Source organism: Mesoplodon densirostris, chromosome 11 (genome assembly GCF_025265405.1).
Source record: "Mesoplodon densirostris isolate mMesDen1 chromosome 11, mMesDen1 primary haplotype, whole genome shotgun sequence".
Classification (NCBI taxonomy): domain Eukaryota; kingdom Metazoa; phylum Chordata; class Mammalia; order Artiodactyla; family Ziphiidae; genus Mesoplodon; species Mesoplodon densirostris.
This window is the reverse complement of record NC_082671.1, coordinates 3801971-3816967: the sequence shown is the minus strand read 5'-3', so window position 1 is coordinate 3816967 and position 14997 is coordinate 3801971. Positions and strand designations below refer to the sequence as shown.

At 39.6% G+C, this 14997-nt stretch overlaps 1 protein-coding gene across 5 annotated transcripts in view; it reads left to right on the top strand.

Annotated features, from left to right (window-relative positions):
* The window catches only part of ERC1 (ELKS/RAB6-interacting/CAST family member 1), a 390173-nt gene that overhangs the window by 252084 nt on the left and 123092 nt on the right, over window positions 1-14997 (top strand). The gene's annotated exons all lie outside the window — the stretch shown is intronic.

Below are 14997 nucleotides of genomic sequence, written 5' to 3'. Positions count from 1 at the left end.
GTGTTCATATATAAAATTAAGCTCTCACAGTTGGTGGAAGAATACTGATGTCGGATGGAATCAGACCTGTACCTTTCTGAACCTTTCCATGCCAGGAATCCACTAGGAATGAGATTAACCTTAGAATTTGAAAAAGGGAATCCTTATCATGTAAAGTATAATCTGAGGAGATACAGAATTAAGAATTCCAGTTTGTTGTTCAGATCCATTCATAAACTCAGTCTTTACTGAGTTCATCCACAATTTTCCTTACATGTTCTTATTCAAGAAGTTACAATGTTGTGATTCTTGAAGCATAGGGAATCCCTCAGGATTTTGTCCTGGATTTAACTTAGTTTCTTGATATGCAGCTACATTGTGTCTTTTCTAAACTGGAAGCAAAACTGATGCAAAGAGAGGTGGCCCTCGTCAGTTCACAGTCACTCTAATAGGAAGCAGGATTGATTAATGGGGTGGAAAACAAAGGTTTGTTTGCTTTTAATACATTTGAGAGAGAAGTAAAGTCACCCCTCATTATTTGTGGGTTCCGTATATGCCAGTTCACCTGCTGCTAACACTTATTTGTAACTCCAGACGCAGCACTCAGACACTCTCACAGCCATTCGTGGACGGGGGCAGAGTGGCCGGGCTTTGTGACTCACCTCCGTGCACATCCCGCTGGGGCTGCGCCACGTGCTGCCTGCCTTCTCGTCTGGCTCTCACACTCCACACAGGGTCCTCTTCACGGTCTGTGGAGGCCACTTGTTTCCCCTCTTTGCACGAAGGGCTGCCTGGTGTACCTCTGATGTGCCTTACAGAGGAAACACGTGTGCTGGTGAAGCTCCATTCAGGCGTGAGCAGTAGGTCGTGTTCTTGGCCTGGAGTCCAGTGTTAATGAGTCAACAGTGTATGTTAAATATGGTGTCTTTAACAAAAACACACATAAAACATGGTTAGGTATGGACTGGTTGGTGTAAACGTTGTACCCAGAAGCTCGCAGAAACCTCATCCTATATTTCCCTTAGGAGCAGCAGGTCAGGATTTGTGAATTCAGTGTTCACAGCTGCTTTATAGAGCATCGCTACCAGGAGTAAGGAGCATTGTCTGTACTTGATTGCCTTTTACTCCTGCTGTTAACAAGCTAGATTTACTCCTATTTTCTCAGTCTTTTCCCTCCAGTACCTATTACAAATCAATTGACCTTCACTTTGCTACACATATTTGTGACTTTATCTCAGGATTAAATTTTTTTTACTGCATATTCTCATGAGACACAAGTACCTCTTGTGAAAGTAGCAGTTGCCTGCTGCTCATACACCATGGAGCCTGATTGTCAATGATGTTTTTAAGTCATCAATTATACATTGAATTATCAGCATAGAAAATGTAGCTTCTGCTTTGAATTATCTCTTTTACTTCTGAGTGTAATTTAAAGGCAAACTAGGCTTCATTCCTAGAAACTTGAGACTTTTAAAGTTTGTTCTACTCCTGATGAAGATTCTCTATGGGCACTTCAGATGGAGTATCTTTTACCCATGGTTTTAGGTACTATACTGGGAAAGCAGGCAGTTGGTTTAGAAATCTTTATAAATAACACTTGGGTGTTTATATAATAAGTGTTTGTCTTCCTTTACTGTTTGCTGCTTCCATAAGTTTATTGAATTCATTGTACCCAACTACACAGTGTGGAGCATTTCTCACCTCTCGTGCTAATAAAATTAAGTAAATACATAATCGCTCCCATGTTAATAGCATATTCCTAGAAATAAGGAATTACTTCTTTCCATACCAGTCCTTTTAGAACAAGTGATCAGATCATTTTCTATGTTTTAATGCTTTGAGGAGTAGTCAGTCATATGCTTGCAAATTTGTAATAGGAGATTGAATAAATGTCCTTGTGCTCATATAGGACTATATACTTGAATTGATATCTACCTACTTGATACAGTAAGAGACTTAGATCCCGCATTGTTAAAGTATTCGACATTGAATTAGTCTTATACAGTGTTTAGAACTACGGGAATTTCTAATCTACACCTGGGGGGAAATACCTAATTGGAGACACCACCTTTTTCAATAGGAAATTTCAGAATTTATTTACTTAACAAAAGTTAAGAAGCAAACTGTTTTCTTTTCCGTCCTCATTGTATGTGATGCTCTATAATATTTTGTACCCTACTAGTTAACCCCCTCCTTTCTTTTTTCCCCTCGAGACTGTTTCCTCCCTTTGACTCTGTGGTACCCTTTTCTCATACTTCTTATTTATCTCTGGTAATGACCTTTTTTTTGTTTGTTTTGAACCGTAATTCTGTATTTTAGTTATTTGTTTGTAAATCTGTGTTCCCCACTTCACTGTGGATCGTTTCTCATTTCTCTCTCTCCATCGCAATACCTAGCACACATTAATTATTATAATGTATAGTAGATAGTAAGTAATTATGGACGTAAACTGTTTGCACTACTTGAGCGTTGGTGCTCCCTTCGGCCTGAGCTTGCCCGTCTGCCATCCGCGCTCACTCTGGGCAGGCTTCCCTCCCTTTACTACTGAGAGGGGAGCTCTGGAACCTGACTGCCTCCTGAGTCCTCTGTCTTCAGCCTGTTTTCACCTTTGAATTCCGACTTCACTCGCTGCTAAACAGCTTCTCACACAGTAAACATGGCAGTGTCGTTTCCCAGCTTAAAATTCTTTCAGTAGCACCCGCCTCCTGGAGGATAAACCTCCGCTTCTTGGAGAGCCCTGCGCAGTCTAGTCTGAGCCGTCTTCCTAGCTCCTTCTTCTGCCCTCGCTTCTCTCCTCCTCTCCTGCCCCTTACTCACCCTTGCACCATACACGCAAACACCCTAAACACAATGAGTTTTGACCTCTTGTGGTTTGATGGTTTGCTGGAAATGAGGCCACTGCAGTGTCCGTGAGGAAGCAGGGATGTTCACTTTTGAGGAAGGCATTCCCCTCTTCAGATTTATTAATTCATTTAACAAACTTAAATTATTAAGTCTGGTCATTATTATTGGCCAGACACTGATAGGTGATAAGCGGGGGGGGCAATAATACAAAGGTAAATAAAACCCCGGGAGTTCACAATAGAGAAGACAGGCTCAAAACGAATGTAAGATGGTATCTGGTAAAGGTATGGAAGCTCAAAGAAAGAACCAGCTCACAGGGAATTTGATGGGGAGGAGATCACAGAGGAGATGATGACAAATGAGTTATGGTTTAAAGGTTAAGATTTTCGCCACAGAGGGAAGGAGGAGGAGGAGGGGGAGACTCCTTCTGGGCTGGTCAGCGCTGGAGCTACGTGGATGGAGGGGGCTGCTCGGTAGGGACAGACTGTACTTGAAGGCTGGGGAAGTCTTCTGTGCGGATGAAAGGAAGAGTGATCCCCGTCAGTCTTCAGCGCTAAAGGCATGGCTGTGTTCGGGCAGCAGCAGGCAGAAAGTTGGGAGCACACTATGAAGACTTCAGTGTGTGTTTCCCAAGCTTTGGGCATTTTTCCTGTATTTCGAGCCTTTATTGTAAGGATATAAAAATAACAAGTTTGGGGCTTCCCTGGTGGTGCAGTGGTTGAGAGTCCGCCTGCCGATGCAGGGGACACGGGTTCGTGCCCCGGTCCAGGAGGATCCCACATGCCGTGGAGCGGCTGGGCCCGTGAGCCATGGCTGCTGAGCCTGCGTGTTCGGAGCCTGTGCTCCGCAACGGCAGAGGCCACAGCAGTGAGAGGCCCACATACTGCAAAAAAAAAAAACCCAAAAAACAAAAAACCAAGTTTGTATCTCTTAGGAATACCCTCTGGTCACTATGTGGGCAGTAGATGAGGTTGGGGACCGGGCCACGAGAGCCTGTCGGGAGTGGGTACGGGATCCCGAAGAAGAGACTTCATTCAGGAAATGGCAGCAGGGGTGGCGAGTCTCTCCAGAGTAAACCAGAGAGAACTTAGGTCACTGGTACTGTTTGAGACTCCTGAGAGGCGGCAGTACAGTTTTGTTTCCATCCCGGACCTCAGAGTCAAACAGGGCTGGACACACACCCTGTCTCTGCTGCCTACTCTGCAGGTGTGACCTTGGGCAAGGTAGCCTCTGTGAACCAACCTCCATCACTCATGAGAAGGAGCAGAGCAGTCACTACCCACAGGGATGCTGTCGGCATCTTGCCACGAGAAGAGAGCAGGTGTGGACCAGCTCCCGGTGCACACTGGTCTCCTCCCTTCCTTTCCGTTCTCTTACTTTACATGTAAGGGAACTGGCATTCGGAATGGCCAAGTGATTCATGCACAGTCAGAAGCCAACTTAGTGACAGAACTGGTGCCAGATCCCACTTTGATTGCCACTGGATTCTTTCCACTCTTCCAAGAAACATCCATATTCATTTATTCTCATGTGTACAATTTTCAATGAGAAAAAAAAAACTATTGGTTCATCCTTTTTTTCTTTCTTGATAAGATCTAGAATTATAAGATCAGCAATTATAGAAATTGCTGTGAATTAAGCATTCATACACTGACCCCATTCCAGAAAGGCGGGTGTTGGATTCCAGCATATGAACATCTTCAGTGATGATAATTCCACAGTTCTCAGCAGTTTCTTTTAGGTCCACCTCTTCTCAACTGGTACAGTTCTCCAATTCTGAACTTCCATCTTTACTGAAAATTGCTGTAACTTGCCTCAGTAGTCATTTTTCCATTTTGAGCCTGTTTGTATTTTCTAAACTTTCATTTCCAACTTGGTTTTCCAGTTTGCCAACCTCAGTATGTCCATTTTAGGTTTTGTTGGATTAATTCAGTTACCTCTGACTTTCTTTTCCACGTGTGATTTTTCCTTACTCTTGCTGATTAAAAATAAGTAAGAGTTCGTGTGCCTCAACAGTGGATTAATAAAGAGAATTCTAGTCTAGGAATTGAGAAACCTTCTTTTTCTTCCATCTCTCTTTTTATTGCTAAGCTTATTCAACATCACAATAGGAAAAATTACATTTGTAAAGTAACCTTATATCTTAAAAAAGAGGGTCCAAGTTGGTATACAGTATATGTTTTGTGAGGAATGTGAATATTCTATATACTTCTGACAGTAAAGTTGGGCATAAGTATGTAGTGTCTGAAACCTGAATAATTCTAATTTTAAAGTCTGAGTGTGGGCAGAAAGAATAGTACATCAGTTGCAGAGAAATTGTGTGGCCACGTTTTACCCAGAGAAAAATTAAAGACTTAAACCCACATTCCAAAATAGAAAAGACGTTGGGAAAATATTTTGCTTAGAAGGAATGATTGCTTTTTGTTTTTGTCTGCTTTAAAAAACAAAACAAAAATCGAAAAACCCCACGTTTCTTCTTTTAAATGTGCAACACGAAAGTACTTCTTGAGACCATTGTTAGCTGTTTCTCCCTTCCACTGTGCTTCACCCTCTTTACCAGGATTTCATTTCTGCTGTGTTACCTTCTAAGCTCTGCTTCTCAGTCAGACTTGAGCCCACGTTGTTAGGGTCATATCAGAGGTAAGTCAGTGCTCCTGTCTCCCCTGAACTCACATGTCCACCTTCCCACCCTTAGTCCTGATAATAGGGTGTTCGAATGGTGGCCATGTAATGGCAAATCCAGTGTTAGGCATTTCCTACTCTGAGCTAGTTGATCCAGTAAATTAAAGTGGATAAATGGGTGCAGTAGGTTTAAAACATATCTGTCTGTTATGGATTTGCTTTTACTTTAGAGAAGTCAGAAAGTCCAGGATGCCTTAAGAGGCTCAGCCTTCTCTCACCCTTGGCAGCCGACAGGCATACTGTTGAGTTGATAATGAACCTGAAAGTCTGCCCTCCTGGCCGAGTGGGAGGGGAACCCAGACAGTGCACTCGCCTCACTCTGGAGCCTGCCAAGATTTTTACTTCTTCCTAGAATGCATCTCAAGAAGATTAACTGGTGGACTTTCCAGGGTACCTGTCACTCATGGAGACCAAAGAAGAATATACATCGTGTTACTCTCAACATAGCAAGTCAAAGGTTATAGTCCCAGTCACTGTAATCCAGGCAAAGAGGAAACATTGGAAGGACTGTGTGTGTGTGTGTGTGTGTGTGTGTGTGTGTGTGAGAGAGAGAGAGAGAGAGAGAGAGAGAGAATGAGAATGAATTATGTGCAGAGAAATAACTGTGGCCACATTTTACCCAGGGTGAGGATGAGGGAGATATATATATTTAAAAACTATCTGATACTGCATATAGTAGGCCAAATTAGACATCCCAGAATTATTAGCTACACCTGTTTATTTGATTTCTGGGAATGTTTTCGAACCATCTCAAACTCAGTTGAAAACAATGTCAGTACTTAAAGTCAACCTTCCAGTGTTGTTTTCAGTCTCACATGCTGGTGAATCTCTCGTTATTCTAAATGGAGATTATGCTTCTGCTGACCATTGTTCTCCAGGTCTCACAGCAGTGAAGCATTTGCTCCCTCTTCCGTCTGTCCACCCCTCCCCACCTCACATACTGCACCCCTGCGGGCAGCGGCACTTCCTACACCCACTCTGCCCCACACAGTGGCAGGTCAGTGTGAACAGGCAAACACTGTTTAATTAATGAATGTTTACTAAACATGGAATATTGCTGGGCTTTGAAAGTCTCTAAAATTTAAAAATAATCAATCATATGTAGCAAAAAAATTTATTACTTTTGTAATGTATGATACCCTCTGCATTGCTCAATGTTCCTTTTATAAACACTCCTGTAACCAAAAATCTTTACTTGTGAACAGCAAACCTTTACATGATGAGTTGGAATGTCACCGTGTACTAGGCGAGAAGAGCTGTGCGCCTCTTCCGTTACTTTGGCAACTCGTTGTTTTGTGTCTTGTGATTTTTCTTTTTTAATAAGTCAATCAAATGCAATAAGATAGTTTTTCAGTTTCTGATACTCAGTCTATAATTCAAGTAATAACATTTTGTGTGATTCCAGTGTTCAAGACATGGGGTCGTTTTTTTTATGGAAAATTTTAAACATATTTAAAAGTAGAACAGTGAACTTCGGTGTTTGTCATTCATCTTTAACAGTGATCAACTTATGACTAATTTTATTTTATCTGTATTCTTACTTCCCCCATTCTGTTTTATTTTGAAGCAAATTGTAGACATCATATTATTTTATCCTAGGTCATTCAGTATATATTTCTAAAAGATGAGAGTTCTGTTTAAAACATGGCAACAGTACCATTATCACAGCTGAAAAAACTTAACAGTAATTCTTTATTTTCATCAAAGTTAGTGTTAACATTTATCAGGCTATTTCTAAATGGTTTGTACTTTTGATTATTTGTAGCTTGTGGAACTCAGCATCCAAACCAATGTCTATGTTGAAGCTGCTTTATATGTCTCTTAAGTCTATTTTAAGTTCCCTTCCATCTCTTTTACCCCTTTCAGTATATTTGTTGAAAAAAACCAAGTTCTTAGCCCTGCATTCTGGGTTTTGCTAATTGCATCACTATGGAGACATTTAACATTTTTCCGTTAATAGAATTTTTTATTATAAATTGCTTCTTAGATTTACAGGCTTGTCAGATTACAATATTTTCAGTAATCATATTTTTATTGGTAATGTTGCTATTTAATCATATAGGTCAAAATTAGAGTTAGAATCTCAGCCATTTTTTAGCTGTGTGAATTCAAATAAGTTAATTAATTTATCTGTGTCTCTCCCATCTCTGAAATGAAAATAATTATAGCGCCTCTTTAGGTTGTTGTGAGAATTAAATTAAATCAACATTGTTATCAGTCATGGTTGTGATCATAGTAATCAAAAGGTGTATCAATGGCTTAAAATTGGTCCTCTGATTTCAGGAAATATTTGATAGGTCATTTCCTACTTATTATGTGATGAAACACTTGTCTTTTTGATATTCATAGAGAGGCTCCTTCTCCTTCCTTTCTTGGTCTTAGGCAGAATATGAACTTAGGGAAGTTTTTTTTATTTATATAGTGTCAATTCTTTTACTTTTTAAAAATTTTTTTAATGTTTTTTTAACATCTTATTGGAGTATAATTGCTTCATAATGTTGTGCTAGTTTGCGCTGCACAACAAAGTGAATCAGTCATATGTATATGTATATCCCCATATCTCCTCTTCTTACCTCTCCCTCCCCCCACCTCCCTACCCCATCCCTCTAGGTGGTCACAAAGCACCGAGCTGATCTCCACGTGCTATGCAGCTGCTTCCCACTAGCTATCTGTTTTACATTTGGTAGTGTGTATATGTCCATGCCACTCTCTCACTTTGTCCCAGCTTACCCTTCCCCCTCCCCGTGTCCTCAAGTCCATTCTCTACATCTGTGTCTTTATTCCTGTCCTGCCCCTAGGGTCATCAGAACCATTTTATTTTTTTGATTCGATATGTATGTGTTAGCGTACGGTATTTGTTTTTCTCCTTCTGACTGACTTCACTCTGTATGACAGACTCTAGGTCCATCCACCTCACTACAGATAACTCAATTTCATTTCTTTTTATGGCTGAATAATATTCCATTGTATATAATGTGCCGCATCTTCTTTATCCATTCATCTGTCAGTGGACACTTAGATTGTTTCCATGTCCTGGCTATAGTAAATAGTGCTGCAGTGAACACTGTGGTACATGACTTTTTGAATTATGGTTTTCTCAGGGTATATGCCCAGTAGTGGGATTGCTGGGTTATATAGTAGTTCTATTTGTAGTTTTTTAAGGAACCTCCATATTGTTCTCCGTAGCGGCTGTATCAATTTACATTCCCACCAACAGTGCAAGAGGGTTCCCTTTTCTCCACACCCTCTCCAGCATTTATCGTTTGTAGATTTTTTGATAATGGCCTTTCCTTCATTTTTAACTGGTCTCACCTTTTAAAACCTCTAGTAGTTGGATTTGGGACCTTCCTAGACTAATCCTCAATTTCTCTTATATTTTTAACTCTTTGGGTTTTATTTCTTCAGTTTTGGGGGTATTTTCTTGACTTTCTCTCCGTCCTTTTGAATTTTTTTAAATTTTGGTAATGAGTGTTTTAACTGTCTTATAATCTAATGTTCTTTTTTCATGACCTCCTAGATTTTGTTTTGTAGCTTTAATACCTTCTTGAATTTCTCTGAGAAAAGTCATTAGACCTTTTTAAGAACTTTCATCTGTTTCCTGAGTGGTATTTCCTTCTACCTCAGTTATTATTTATTTTCTCTTTCATTTTGGAGGTTTTCCACATACGTCTGATGATCCTTAATGGCCCATTCATATTTAAGAACTGAGTTGATTGCAGTAGGTGGCTGCATTGAGATTCCTTTAGTGGTGTTTATAGGTTTACTTTCCTGCTAGGCCTCTCCTCTGAATGAGGCAGCTGGCAAGTAGTTTTATTTACATAAACAGAACTTGTTAACTGTCAGACATCTCGTTAGGATGGATGGGCGTAGATCCAGGTTGGAGGGTCCCCCCAAGTCTAGAATGAAGAATTCACTCAGGGGCACCAATTCTGACATAAGAGCTTTACCTCTCCCTAAGTCGTTTATTTAGTATCATAGAGGACCCAGTCATATTTCTTTGCTTGCTTGCTTGTTATAGCTGGGGGGAATAATAAGCTGCATGTCCTGTATAAGAAGACAGGAAAGTGAGGAGGGACAGCTGCTGCAGTGAGTTAGTAGTTAGAGTTTGAATGAATTCCCTTATTTTTGGCTCCTCCTTTCTGTCCCGCCCACAGGCTTGTTTGAGTCCTGAACTTCTTTGGAGTCTTTCAGGGAGGACTCGCTCCCATCTCACCGTTAGCCTCCTACTGCATTTCCCTGGACTGCAGGACACTCCTCCACTCCTGTTCACCTGGCAGTGCACTTGCTTCTTTTTATCTCTTTCAGAAATTCTTTGAACGGTCCCATCTGATATTGATACTAAAGAAATACAAATAGGAAATAAACCCATAACAGAAGTTATTTCCTTTTTATCTTTCTTCAGTATCATTTTAATGGAGTCTCCATTGGATTGGAGGAGCTTTCAGAAACCAAGCTGAAAGGGATAATGGGAAGTGCATATCGCTACTGACAAATGATACAGTTATTGAAGATCGGTTAATTCATTCACCAGACATTGGTTAAGTAGCATTATGCGCTAGAAAGTTCTCTAATATCAAGAGATACACAAGTGATCAAGGCAGATAAGAGCCCTGCCTTTATGGAGGTGGAGGATACATTTTAGTGTATTTTAGACATAAAATAAGTAAACAAGATAGTTTCAGACAAGGATTAAGTAACGGGAAGAAAATATAAGAGAGCTTACATAGAAATTGACTGCTGGAGGGATTTTATAATATGTTGGGGTTGGGGAAATTTTTAGATTAGGGGGTCTAAGAATGCTTCTTTTAGGTCTTCCTTGAACTTTATCTCCTTAATGTTGTAAAGAAGTTAGCCATGTGACTGTCTGGGGTAAGAGCATTCCAGGCATAAATTGGTGCAAATACAGAGGCCCTGATGCAGGATTGAACTTGGTCTGTTAGAAAAATAGAAACAAAACCATTGAGTATAATAAATGAGGGGATTCATAGGAAATGTGCCCAAAGATGTAGGCAAGACCCAGGTCGTTTAAGGTCTTAAAGGAGTTTGAATTTTATTCTAAATAGAGTGGGAAACCGGCAGAGAATTTTGACCAAGGTGGTGGCATGGTGTAATTTATGTTTTTAAAGTTTATAGATCTATAATGTATTTTGTAAGTTGAGCCTTTGGCATTCTGATGGTTTGGATATTGGGGATGAAGGAAATGGAGGAATCAAGGATTGCTCATTTCGTTTTGTCTTGAATAATTGATCCTGCATAGTTCTATGGATATTTTTATTCTGCTCTGGTGATGTGCCCTGGGTGGCCCAGATTTCAGCACTGGCCACAGTGGTGACCCTTACTTAGGTTGCAAGATTTCTAGTTTACACTCAAGTGCTCAGACATTTATTCAGCATAGCCAGGATGGATGGAACCAGAGGGACTTCCAGGCTTAGCAGTATACTGTGCTGGAAGTAGTCCTCTCCCACCAAACTGTCATGCTTTTGAATTTGAGATAACTCTAAGTTTTAAAGCAGCCACCTGAATGTGAGGAGTACACTGTTCAATTTACATAAGTGAGAAGGTTCTGCCATGGTTGCTTGGTCCAGTTTTTCAATCTTAAAAGCCTGTAGTAGCAAATTTAGATGTATTCAAGGGCTAAGCAGATAATGTAAATTATTGAAATGGAAAATAATATAAATGATTAAAGTGGGACAGTGTCAAAGCACTCATGTTCACTTAAAAACAAAATGCCATGCAGATGAAACACTTGTGTAAACCATATATAGACTGCGGGAAGCAATTTCTGGTATCTCTCTAATCTTGTCAACAGTTCTTTGCAGGGGAGCAGTAAATTTTTATTTTTCAAAGTGGAAAGACAAGTGACATCAGCATTGTGGAGGCATAAGATGTTTCCTTCCACCTACACCCCCCCCCAAATATTCAGCATCCATCTAGGAATAAAAGTGTCTTTATGGGAGCTGTAGGATCTGTCATCATACACAAAGAGATCTGGAAGGACTATCGCCCACCCATGCATTGTGTATGTCTAGGCAGACAGACCTCATTCCCCACTGTAGACCCTGAAGTGACTCATGAGCCAGCTCCAGGTCCTCTTGACTGAGGTCTGGGAGCCCCTGGAGAACACTGACTTAAACAGTCACCCACAGAGAAGAGAGCCTTTGTGGAAGTCCAGGTTTACAGAGATCTAGCACTCCATTGGAGTAAAAAAAGTGAGTTTGGAGGCACTGAAGCAGGCAGTTAATAAAGCCTGGTGGTGGCTGCACCTGCAAATGTGAAGGCAGCCATCAAAACTCAAAGGAACATTGAAAATCAAGGAAGCATGGCACCACTGAAGGGTCACAGTAACCTTCCATACTGAGCCTAAAGATGTGGAGGTCTATGATTTACTCAGTAAAGGATTCAAAATATCTGTTTCAAGGAAACTCAGTGAACTGCAAGAAAACAGAAAGACAGTTTGGTGAAATCAGAAAAATAATATAGGGACAAAATGAGAAGTTTAATGAGATAAGAAATCATGAAAAAGAACCAAACAGAAGCTCCTCTCTCTCCCCTTCTCTAACTGAAGGATTCCTTGTGTGTGGGCTCTTGGCCTCCTGGAAGTTATTGTGTCTCTTGCATCATGAAGGGAGAAAGGTTGAGATGCAGACTTAGACAGGCTAAGAGAGGCCAGATCGATCCATTTGAGGATCAGTGAATTTCATTCATTTCATTGAGTGTAATGAAAAGTCTGCTGCATCAACAGCAGATTTGGTCAAGCAGAGTAAAGAATCAGTGAGAATGAAGACACGAGCTTTGAAATTACCCAGTCAGAGGAGAACAACAATAACACAAGAGTGAGGAAACACCCAAATGATCTGTGGGATACCATCAGGAGAACCAATTTGTGAATTATTGGGGTTCCAAAAGGAGAAGAGGGTGAGAAGGGGGCGGAAAGCTTAGTTAAAGAAATAATAACTGAGAACTTGCCAAATCTGAGGAGAGATTTGGATACTGAAGTACATGAACCTCATAAGTCACCAAACAAAACAACTTAAAGAAATCCTCTCCTTCCTATCGAGCATAGTACTGATATTCCTTGCCAGCACAATTAAACAAGGAATAGAAATAAAAGGCATCAGGGGTGAAAAGGAAGAAGTAAAATTGTCTCTGTTTGTACATAATTTTATATATAGAAAATCAAAGATATGACAAAAAAACTTAGATCTAATTAACAAAGTCAGTAAAGTTGCAGGACAGAATCAACATACAAAAATCAGTTGCATTTCTATACACTGACAACAAATTATCTGAAAAAGAAATAAAGAAAATGATCCTATTTATAATAATATCAAAACAATAAAATACTAAAAATAAATTTAACCGAGGAGGTAAAAGATCTATATATGGAAAACTCTTAAGACTTTGATGAAAGAAATTGAAGAAGACACAAATAAATGGAAAGATATCCTGTGTTTATAGATTAGAAGAATTAATATTCAATATTAATTAACATATAGACATTATGTTACATGTCTGTACTATCCAAAGCTATCTATAGACACCTTATCTCTCCTAAGATTCCAATGGCATTTCTTATGAAAGTAGAAAAAACAACTGTAAAATTTGTATGGAACCACAAAAGACCTCAAGTAGCCAAAGCAATCCTGAGAAAGAACAAAGCTGGAGGCATCACTCTTCCTGATTTCAAACTATATATAAAGCTATAGTGATCAAAAGACTATGGTGCTGGCATAAAAACAGACACATAGACCAATGGAACAGAATTGAAAGAAACCCATACGTATATGGTCAATTAGTTTATGACAAAAATAGCCAAGAATACTCAGTGGGAAAAGGGAAGTCTCTCAATAAATGATGTTGGGAAAACTGGACCACTACATGCAAAAGAATGAAACTGGACCCCTGTCTTACACCATACACAAAAAATCAAAAATCAACTCAAAATAGATTAAAGACTTGAACATAAAACCTGAAACCATAAATCTCCTAGAAGAAAACATAGGGGTTAAGCTCTTGATATTGGTCTTGGCAATGATTTTTTGGATTTGATACCAAAAGTAAAGGCAACAAAAGCAAAAACCAACATGTGGGACTACATCAAACTGAAAAACTTCTGCACAGCAAAGGTAACCATCAAGAAAATGAAAAGGCAGTCTACCAAATGGGAGAAAATATTTGCAAGTCATGTCTGATAAGGGGTTGATACCAATATATATGAACTCATACAACTCAGTAGCAAAAAAAACTAAATAATCCAATTAAAAATGGACAAAGTACCTGAATAGTCATTTTTCCAAAGAAGATACTCACATGGCCAACAGGTATGTGGGAAGGTGTTCAGCATGACTAATCATCAGGGAAATGCAAATGAAAACCACAATGAGATATCACCTCCCACCTGTTAAAATGACTATCATAAAAAAAAAAAAAACGAGAAATAACAAGTGTTGGTGAGGATGTGGAGAAAAGGGAACCCTTGTGCACTGTTGGTGGGAATGTAAATTGGTACAACCACCATGGAAGACAGAGTTTCCTCAAAAAATTAAAAACAGAACTATCATATGATCCAGCAACCCCACTTCTGGGTATATATTGTAAGAAAATAAAATCACTATCTCGAAAAGATATCTCCTGCATCCCCATGTTCATTACAGCGTTATTTACAATAATCTAGACATGGAAACAACCTAAGTGTCCATCAACAGATGAATGGTTAAAGAAAATGTCTCACACAAGAATATTATTCAGCCATGAAAAAGGAAGGAAATCTTGTCATTTGCAATACATGGGATAGACTTGGAGGACATTATACTAAGTAAAGTAAGTCAAAGAAAGACAAATATTGAAAGATCTTACTTAATGTGTGGAATCTGCAAAAAGAAAAAAACATCAAAAAGAGGTTAGATATGTGGTTACTGGAGGTGGGCAGTTGGGGAATTGGGTGAGGGTGGTCAAGATGTACAAACTTCCTGTTATAAGGTTAATAAGCACCACGAATGTAATATACAACATGGAGTCTGCAGTTAGCACTGATCTGTGGTATAGTTGAAAGCTGCCAAGAGAGTAAGTAAACCCAGAAGTTCTCATCACGAGGGAAAAAAACGTTTGGTGCTATGTGAGGTGATTGGTGTTAACTAGACTTATCGTGGTGATCATTTCTCTATGTGTCATTATGTCATGTACCTTAAACTTACACAGTGTTCTATGTTGATTCTATTTCCATAAAACTGATAAAGAAAAAAGAAATCTCTCCAAGAAACTTTGTAATAAAGTTGTCAAAAACCAAAGACAAGCAGAGAATCTTAAAAGCAGGAGGGAAAAAAGCTTAAATAACTTACAAGGGAATCCCTATAAGGCTGTCAGTTGCTTTATCAGCAGAAACCTTACCCCCAGGGGAGAGTGGGATGATACATTCAAGCTGCTGAAAGAAAAAAACTGCCAACCAAGAATACTTTACCTGGCAAAGCTGTCCTTGAGAAACTGAAGGAGAGA